Below are 10,864 nucleotides of genomic sequence, written 5' to 3'. Positions count from 1 at the left end.
TTTCTTTTTCTTTTTTTTCCTCTAAATTTTAATTTGTTTTCAGTTTTCTACAATCACTTCCATAAGTCTTGGGGGCAGCAAGGTGGTACAGTGCATTGCCAGTGCAGGAGTCAGGAAGACCTGAGTTCAAATCTCACCTCAGACACTTGACACTCACTAGCTGTATGACCTTGGGCAAGTCATTTCACCCCAATTGCCTCATCCCTGGTCATCTCCAGTCATCCTGATGAATATCTGGTCACTGGATTCAGATGGCTCTGGAGGAGAAGTGAGGCTGGTAAGCTGCACAGCCCTCCCTCACTCAAAGCAAAGTCAAGTGCAAGTCATGTCATTATTTCTCTGATGGCATGGTCTTCTTCAGCAACGAGGGAAGAACACACATAAGTCTTATATTTTTCTTCCTCTCCTTATCCCTTTCTTCCACTCTCCTTCCCTGAGATAGCATGCAATCTTATATGGGTTCTACACATGCATTTTTATTAAATACATTTTCACCTTAGTCATGTTGCATGGAAGAGTTAAAATGAATGGGAGAAACCATGAGAAAAACCCAAACAAAGCAAAACATAACAGAAGAGAAAATATTCTGCGTTCCAATTCTATAGTTCTTTCTCTGAATGTGAATGGCATTTTGCCTCAAGAGCACTCTGGGAATGTTTTAGGTCCTTGCATTGCTGTGAAGGGCTAAGTCTGTCAGAAAAATGCCTCACACACTGTGGCTGTTACTGTGTACAATGTTCTCCTGGCTCTGCTACTTTCACTCAGCATCAATTCATATCAGTCCTTTAAGTTTTCCTGTTCGTCATTTCTTATAGCACAATAGTATTCCATTACATTCATATACCACAACTTGTTCAGTCATTCCCCAATTGATGGGCATCCCCTCTATTTCCAGTTCTTGGTTACCACAAAGCTGCTATAAATATTTTTGTACATGTGGGGAACCTTTCCCATTTTTATGATTTCTTTGGGATACAGTCCTAGAAGCAATATTGCTGGGTCAAAGGGTATGCACATTTTTGTAGCCCTTTGGGCATAGTTCCAAATTGCTCCCCAGAATGGTTGGATTAGCTCGCACCTCCACCAACAATGAATCAGCGTTCCAACTCTCCCACATCTTCTCCAACATTTATTATCTAATTGTTTTGTCATGTTAGCCAATCTGATAGGTGGGATGTGGTACCTCAGAGTTGTTTTGATTTGCAGCTCTCTAATCAATAGTGATTTAGAGCATTTTTTCATGTGACTATAGATAACTTTAATTTCTTCCTCTGAAAGCTCCCTGTTCATATCCTTTGACCATTAATCAATTAGGGAATGACTTGTATTCTTGTACCTTTGACTCATTTCTCTATATATTTTAGAAATGAAGTCTTTGTCACAGACACTAGTTGCAAAAATTCTTTCCCAGTTTTCTGCTTCCCTCCTAATCTTGGTTATATTGGGTTTGGTTGTGCAAAAACTTTTCAGTTTAATCAAAATTAACCATTTTGTACTTCATAATGTTGTCTCTCTTGTTTGGTCATAAATTTTTCCATTCTCTATAAACCTGACAAATACACTCTTCCTTATTTCTCTAATTTGTTTGTCAGAAAAATGGGGACAATAAGCAAATTAGCAGAGCAAAGAATAGTGTCCCCATTTTTCTGATGAGAAAATTCAAGCTTGAGTGCTAAGTGACACTGTTAGAGCTATAATTCAAAATAATATCAGCTATTTTTTAAGTTAAATTTTTTTTCAATTTATCAGTCCCCTTCTAATCCCTATCCCACCCCCAACTGAGGAAAAAATAAAAACACCTTATAAGAAATAGGTACGTATAGTCAAGCAAAACAGATTCCCACATTGGCCATGTCTTTCCCTCTTTCTGTCTTCTGTCTGTCTCTCTCTCTCTGTATTTGTATACATACATATTTGTGACTCAGTCTGTCCTCTGAGTCTGTCACCTTTCTCAGGAGGAGGGCAGCATGTTTCATCATGTGTCCTCTGGAAGTATAGTTGGTCATTGAATTGATCAGAGTTCTTTAAAAGAACTTTTTCAAAGTCATTTGTCTTTGCAATATTGTTATCGTATAAGTTGTTCTCAAGGATCTGCTCATTTTGTTTTGCCCCAGTTCATTGACATCTTTCCAGGATTCTCTGAAACCATACCCTTCATTTCTTACAGCACAAGTGTGTTCCATTACATTCATATATCATAAATAACCCTTCAGATTCTGGCTCTTCGCCACCCCCCCAAAAAAGCTTATACATATCCATTTCCTCTTTTATTTTTGGGGAGTATAGATCTAATAGTATTTATTGGTCAAAGGGTAGGCATAGTTGACTAACTTCTGAGTATAGTTCCAGATTGCTTTCCTGAATTGGCAGGACTATCAGTTTCACAGCTTCTGCATTAATATACCATTTTTCTCACAGGGCCTCCCCATTCTTTTCCTTTTTTGGGCCAACTTTGACATTCTGAGGGATAGATTGCACCTTAAGAGTTGCTTTAATTTGCATTTCTCTAGTGATTTAGAGCATTTGTATTTTTAGATGGCTATTGATAGCTTTGATTTCTTCCTCTGAAAACTGCTTGTTTTTGATCTTTTAGAAATTAGGAAATGGCTCTTATTCTTACAAATTTGAATCATTTCTCTGTATACCTCAGAAGTGACACTTTTGTCAGAGAAACTTGCTTCAAGATTTTCCCTATTTGTCTATCTGCTCCTCCTCTAATTTTAGCTTAATTGTTTTTGTTTGTTCAAAACCTTTTTAATTTTATGTAATCAAAATTTTCCAAATTGCCTTCTGTGAGTCTTTCCCTTGTTTGGTAATGAACTCTTTTCCTTTCCATAAATCTTTATGAAAGTTCTTTCCACTTAACTTGTGAGCAAATTCAACCGCCTCATTTTAGAGATGAAGAAATTGAGATGGAATGAAAGGTATTAAAATGGCACAGCTGGAACTTGAATCTAGGTCTTTGACTTGTAGTCAAAGTTAAGTGTCCTCAACAAAACACCACAGATCATTAGGAATGCAAATGAGCTGCAAATACTGTATAACTAATATATAGCATGTTGGATTCCCTGCTTGGGTTTATGGGTCAGGATATTTCACAGTCCATGTGGCACAAAAACCCCTGGGGGCCTCCACAGCCTGGTATTTATTCACAAGACTGGCCTCTTCTCTTGCTCCACAGCCACTGGAGGGCTTGCATGATTCTCCTTACGCTTCCCCTTCAGTCTTTGTTCCCCTTCCTCCACCCGCTGTTATTAGAATCTTGCTGAGTTCTCAGTTGAGGATAGGTGTTCCATTGCATCTAATCTGACCTATCTCTGCTCCTTCCCTCCTTTTCTTCCCTCTTTTTCCCTGTGAATAACAAACGTGCTATTTTTTTTATTAATCAGTGCCTTCCTAGTTTCCCTCTGCCACCCTCCCAAACTGAAAACCTCAATCATCTTTTGACTCTTCTTCATCTTCATATCTAATCAGTTACCATTCTCTCTCCTTACTTCATACTTACATGCTTCTTCCCACTCACATGACTGCCACGTTAGTTCAGGCCCTCTATCTCTCAACTAGATGTCTACAGTTGTCTAGTTAAATTGTCTCCTAGCCTCTTATATCTTCCCTTTTCAGACCGTTCTTCACACAGCTACCAAAAGTTGCCCTGAGGCATAGGTCTGACCATGTTCTACCTGTCCAGAAACTTGGCAGTGATGCCTTAGCTCAGAGGTTAAAGTAAAACTTGCTAGCCTGGAATCTAAGACCCTTCTAAGTCTGACTGCAGCTTTGTTCCTTGGTATTTCCTTCCATGAGCTTAGCACTTCAGCCAAAATTGATCCTGGCTGGCTATTATGTCCTCTACTGTCTCAGTGTCTCCATGGTCTCCACATTGCCATGGCTAAATATCTTTCCCTTCCTTCAAGGCCCAGCTCCGGTGTCACCTATTCCTTGAAGCTTTTCCTGCTCCCCACTAGCCAAGAGCAATTCTTCTGTCACTGAATTTCTCAGGATGCTCTGAGCCTCCCTTCCCACTCATTATCACTGTTACATGTATCTCATTTCCATTTGTGTACAAGTCTTAACCCCTTGAGGGCAGGAACTGTGTCCTTTTTCATCTTTACATCAACACCCAGCATCATACCTTGCACATAGTCAGTTTTAAAGAATGTTTATGGAATTGAATTTATTCGGCAAGCATTTATAAAGGACAAAAATTAAGTATTCAAGGAACTTACATTTTATTGGGGAGAAAGGACACAGTCAAAATCTGTACAAAGTAAAGTACACGTCAAGTACATCTAAAGTAATTTACAGGGCTAAGGGCATTCACTGGGGGATCAGGAAAGTGGCATGGCATGAGCTGAATCTTGAAAGAATGGATCCCAAGAGGTGACGGTAAAGAAGAATACTTTATGCAAAGGTACAAGTGGGAGGTAGAATGGCCTGTTTGCACAAGGAACTAGTAATCCTGGCACACATGAAAGAATGAGACTGACTAGGGCTTTATATGCTAACTGAAAAAATTGATAATTTTTTCCTTGTGGGTAATTGGGAGCCACAGAAACTTCTTGAGCAAGGGAGTGACATAGGTAGACCTTTAAGAAGATAAGTTGGGCAAAAAAAAAATCCATTTGGCTTTGTCTCTTCCTCACTTCTCATACAATGCCAACTAGCAAACGTTTGTCAATATTTAATGTTACCACATCGTATCTTCCACCTCTGATTCCTATTTATTGAAACTTCCTTCCTCCCTTCTCCCCCATAAAAGCCCTCATTCTCACTCATGTAGACCATATGGCCTTGGAGCACATTATCCCACTTCTGCTCTCTTCCCTGCTTCAAACCATTCTTCAAACTTGGGCTGGACTAAAACTTCCCCTATACATGGAGGTGATCACATGAGCCATCAGTGACTACCTGTTGCTTACTTCCTAGCCTAGACATTCATGACCTGTAGCTCGCCTTACTTAACTAGCCTGTTTCATCCGAATCCTGCCTCCAGTCTTTCCTCTCTCCAGTCCTAACTCCACACAGCTGCCAAAGCACTTTCCACAAGTTCCAGTCTGACTACACTATTCCTTTCTTCAAGAAGGTCCTATTGTTCCCAGTTGCTTCTAGGATCAAATACAGCCTCCTCTTACATGTAAAGCCCTTCACCATCTGACTCAATGTGTCTTTCCAGGCTGATTGCATGTCACTGCTGTCACATCCCCTCTGGTCCTCCTGAAGTGGAAACTACTTGCTGAGCCTCGGATGCCCTCCCTCATCTCTGCCTCTTCTGGAGCTTCTTTCTGAGCTCAGCTCTGTACCACTGCCTGTGTCCAAGGCCTTTCCTAACCTTTCCAGCTTCCAGTGCTTGCTCTCCAAAAATCACTTTTCATCTACCTTGCATTTACTTTGTACAGATCGTGCATTTACTTATTTACATCCTTGTTATTTCTTGAGATGGAATTTAAGTTCTTAAAGGGAAGGCCTTTCATTTTTGTCTTTGTATCCACAGTACCCAGCACATCCCTCAGACATAGTATCTATAATGAGTGCTTATATGCTTGTTCGCAAAGTTCAAATGCTTCACGGCCCTCCTAGTCTTTCCCTTTCAGTCTGTTGCTAAACCAAACTATTCACGCTCCCCAGGAGAGTTTTCTGACTACCTTTTTTCACTGTTACCTCTGCTTGTATTGTCCTCGCCCACCACACCCCATTTGAATTCCTATTCTTTGAAGCCTAATTCAAATACCACCTCTAGGTAGCCTTCCCCATCTCCCTCTCACTCCAAGTAGACTTCCCCACCTTAGATTTAACTTAACAGTTTGTTTACGCCTCATCTACGTAATACCCATGTATTATCTTGTGTTCTGCTCATTTGTGTCATCTCCCCCTCCAAGACAGCCAGTCATTCTAGCACCTAGCAGTGCTTAGTAGACCATGTTTTCTTAATAAATATTCAGCTGAAGTATATTTATGTTCCCATTCCTTCCCTCCATGCTTCAATAATGCCCAAGAGGCCCTTCCCACTCAAAAGTCTGCTCCGGTGACCTCTCCTGGTCCTGTTTTTCTCATCCGTAAACTGAATGGGAGACAGAATTAGATAATGTCTAAGGCCATCTTCAGCTTTAACAGTCTGATTGTATGTCCAGCTGGAGCATGGAGATGGAAGGGAAGGTTCAACACTAATTCAAGTAGCACTTTTGAGCCCCAGCACTACTGTTTACTTGGTGTGATTTTGAACTTCCTCTGAGCCTTAGGTTTCTTCCTGTTAAATGGGGTTTATTTCACCTGTATTGCCTATCTCGCAGGGTTGTTATGAGAATCAAATGAGATAAAATACTTTGTAACTTCATGTGATGATAAATGTGTTAACTTCTCTGAGGCTCAGTTTTCTCATCTATAAAATTGGAATAATAATTGTACTACCCTCCTCATGGAGTTGTTAAACTCAATTCATTTCAACATTTATTTAGCACCTATTAGGTATAAGGCAGTGAACTAGGTACTAGGGATAAAAAGATGAAATAAGATACAGTCCCAACCTCTTCTTGTTCGCCTTCAAACATTTAAATGGGAGTTATTATTATTGAGGTGACTTGTCCAAAATGTATGTATGAGGACAGTGACACTTTCTCACAGAATCTGAGAATCAGGCATTGGAAGAGGCTTCAGAGAATGAATATCTGCCCTTCACAAATGGTCATCCAATTGGTCTGGCCTCCGCTTCATCTGAAGACTCCCAGTGATACATAGCTCATCCTATACCCCATACTGGATGCGTGGTTCATAAAGGAATGCCCTTCACACCCTGAAATCTTGTTCTGTTGCTTGTTTGGAAGAACTCCAGGAAAGGTATCCAAATAAAACAGGCCAGATTATTCCAGAGAAGAGAAAGAAGACAGTTCCTACCCTTGTGGAAGGGGGAAAATGGAGCCCACACCCAGAACAAAGACAAAGGCGAGATAAACCAGACAGCCCTAGGCAGAAATACCTGGGGAGAAGGAGGGGATGTGTGTAAAGGGGGATGCCAGAATTTGGAAACAAATGCTGTTGGGGGAGGGCTGCTGAAGTAGTTTGGTGGGGGATGGTGTGTAGGGTGTATGTGATGTAAGGACTGGAAGCAATGAGTTCACTTAGTTTAATACCCTCCTCTTTTTTTAAGCTGAGGAAACTAAAACCCAGAGGAGCAAAAATGTGCTCAAGGTCACCCATGGCAAAGCTAAGATTTGAACCAGATTTTCCAACTCCAAATTAGAGTCACCAAACAAAGTGCCTGATAAATGCAAAGCACTGGCTAAGCTTTGGGAATACCCCAAACCCTAAACCAATCCCCACTGTCTACCCCATCCTTTCTACTGCGCAGTACTTTGTCTCCCCTTTTACCCTGGGACTCCCCATTGCAGAGATGGTGCTTCTTCTCTCAGCATTCAATTTTAAGTTTAAGAACCTGTCCCACCTATCACTGTGCAGAATGTGAGAGATTAAGGAGAAGGACGCCAGTCCTAAATAATGGTCTTTTCACCATTTTGTGTCATGGACCCCTTTGGCAGTCTGAAGAAAGCCTGTGGACCCCATCTCAGAATTATATACATATATATTTATTTATTTTTAGTTTTCAGCATTTACTTCCATAAGTTTTAAATTTTCTTCCCCTCCCCTCCTCCCCAAGGTGGCATGCAATCTGATATAGTCTCCATACATACATTCCTGTTAGACTCATTTTCACATCAGTCATGTTGCGCAGAAGAATTATAATGAATGGGAGAAACAAAACAAAAAATAGTCTGCTTTGCTCTGCATTCTGACTCCACAGTTCTTTCTGTAGATATGCATGGCATTTTCCATCATGAGTCCTTTGGAATAATTTTATGTCCTTGTATTGCTGAGAAGGGCTAAGTCTATCAAAATTAGTCATCATACACTGTGGCTGTTACTATGTACAATGTTCTCCTGGCTCCGTTCACTTGATTCAGCATCTGTTCATATAAGTCTTTCCAAGTTTTTCTGAAGTTTGCCTGGTCATCATTTCTTATAGCACAATAGTATTCCATTACATTCATTTATCACAACTTGTTCAGCCATTCCCCAATTGATGGGCATCTCCTTGATTTCCAGTTCTTGGCCACCACAAAAAGAGCTGCTATAAATATTTTTCCCATTTTTATGATCTCTTTGGGATACAGCCCTAGAAGCGGTATTGCTGGGTCAAAGGGTATACATGTTTTTATAGCCCTTTGGACATAGTTCCAAATTGTTCTCCAGTTTGGATCAGCTCACAGCTCCACCAACAGTGAATTAGTGTTCCAACTCTCCCACATCTTCTCCAACATTTTATCATTTTCCTGTTTTGTCACCTTAACCAATCTGATAGGCATGATGTGGTACCTCAGAGTTGTTTTGATTTGCATCTCTTTAATCAATAGTGATTTAGAGCATTTTTATATGAATATAGACAGCTTTAATTTCTTCCTCTGAAAACTGCCCATTCATATCCATTGAATATATTTTAGAAATGAGACCTTTATCAGAGACACTAGTTGTAAAACTTATTTCCCAGTTTTATGCTTCTCTCCTAATTGCATTGGCTTTGTTTGTGCAAAAACATTTCAGTTTAATGTAATCAAATTTATCCATTTTGCATTTCATAATGTTCTCTACCTCTTGTTTGGTCATAAATTCCTCCATTCTCCATAAATATGACAAATACACTATTCCTTGCTCCCCTAATTTGTTTATAGTAGCAGCCTTTATTACTGAAATCATGTACCCATTTGGACTTTAATTTGGTATGTGGTGTTAGATGTTGGTCTTTGCCCAGTTCAGAATTATGTTTTTAAATGCACTAAATAAAACATATAGGAAACCAATTACAAGTAAAATACAAAGGGAACCAATTGTATTTCAATATAATTACTAATCTTTAAAAAAAAAAAAGTTTGCAGACCCCAGGTTCTTTTTAGACTGCTGGTCTAAGGAGACTAGACTTGCTAACAGGTAACAGTTTACACCAAGTAGAATATGATGAAGTATCTAAATAAATGATAGAGTGAATTGATAAGGATTTCAGATGAGATTGATCACTGGACCCAGTGGCCAGGATGTAGCTCTTTGTGTTGGAGACTCAGAGGACTAACTTGAAACTCAGATTATCTGGAACCTGAAGGCTTTAGGATTTAGGAGGCATGAGACCATGGCTGGGAGATGGGCAGCTGTGAAATCCTGGAGCTGCTGGCTCCTTTGATCCCCCAGCAACATGTCCCTGCGGATCCCAAAGCCACAGTCCGGATGTCTCCCTCTTCCTTGGTAAAAGGAGACAGAATGATATGTGTGTTTTGGGCAGGGTGAGAGGGGGGGTGTTTGTTGAGGTCGGGGAGAGAATTAGACAGTTTGCATGATCCCTCTAAAATGGGCCCAGTAACATTCAAGAATTACACCCCCTCCCCCTTCAGAAAATTGGAGAAAGGTTTGAGAGGTACTTGAAGAGAAGGGTAAAGGCCTGGGGTGACATCGATGGGGCAGAGTCCAGGAGCTTAATGCTAGGAGGGAGATTGGGGGAAGAGGCTGAGGGAATTTTGAGGGAAAGGGGATTGGGGAGACAGGAAGAAGGATAGGAGTTAGGAGGGACAAACTAGGAGAAAGGGGGCTGAGGGGACAGAGAGGGGGCTGGGGACAGGGCAGCAATTAGGCAAAGTAGGTGGTGGCTGTCTCTCAGCTCCCTTGACAGCTGAGTGTATCCAGAGCCCCATTCCCCCATTAAGGAGGGAAAATCAGAGCCTCCTGCTGCCCACATCTTTTTCCCATTTCCATCTTGCCACCAGTTAGGGCCCTGGGGTCAGGTTCAGGCCAGTTCCCTATTTTTCCTATCCCTCTCTTCCATCTCTCTGGCCCTGCATAACACATGGGAATACATGGGGAAAGGTCACTGCAAGGTCAGAGCCAGTTGAGGTGGAGGTTGAGGTATGGGGCTAGGTCCTAGATTCAGTTGTGTTGTGCATAAGATGGGGCGAAAGTGGGGGGTTAGGTTGGGGATGGTGGAGGGGTCTGAGCTGGACTTGTGTTCAATTCCATAGCCACACTGGAGTATTTTCTGCAACCCCGTTCTTTGTTTTTACATGGCACAGGTAATAGAGAGCATAATATGGTGGAAAGAGCCCTAGATTTGCAGTCATAAAACTTGTTACTGTTTTCGTGACCTTGGGCAAATCAGTTTCTCCTTCTAGGCCCCAGTTTCCTCATCTATAAAATGAAAGGTTTGGATGATCTCTAATGTTCCTTCTAGCCCTAAATCCTGGGAGCCCCAATATGATCCTATTTCTGGGGCTAGGCTGGAGCTGATGGTTCTTCTTTGCTCCTTTCTCTCTGTCTCCATGTCTTAAAAGTCATTAGTCCCCTTCCCAGTCCTATTATGGAGGGAATCCCAGAGAAGCTTCCACCAGGGTCCTGAGTCCAGCTGCCAGGACATGTTGAAGAGAGACTAGGAAAACTTCAGTGTTCATTCTAGTTTAGTTTCACTTCTAGGCAGACAGATGGGTAGCACCATGGATAGAGCATTGGACTTGGCAGCAAGAAGACCTGAGTTTGAATCCTGTCACAGACTCTGAATGTGATGCTCTGGAAAGGTCACTTTATTCTCTCAGCCTCAGTTTCCCAACTATGAAGTAGATGAAAACATCTCACAGGGAGCTTGGGAGAATTATCTGAGACAGCATGTAAGGTGCTTAGGGCTGTAAGAATGTCTTGTTGGGTTGTTTCAATCATGTCCAACTCTTTGGTGTGTGTGTGTGGGGGGGGATTGTTTATTTTTTGGCAAAGATACTGGAGTGGTTCACCATCTCCTCCAGGTCATTTGATGGAGGAGGAAACTGAGGCAAACAAGGTTAAGTGACTT

This window comes from Notamacropus eugenii, chromosome 2 (genome assembly GCF_028372415.1).
Source record: "Notamacropus eugenii isolate mMacEug1 chromosome 2, mMacEug1.pri_v2, whole genome shotgun sequence".
Taxonomy (NCBI): Eukaryota; Metazoa; Chordata; class Mammalia; order Diprotodontia; family Macropodidae; genus Notamacropus; species Notamacropus eugenii.
This window is presented reverse-complemented; position numbering follows the sequence as displayed.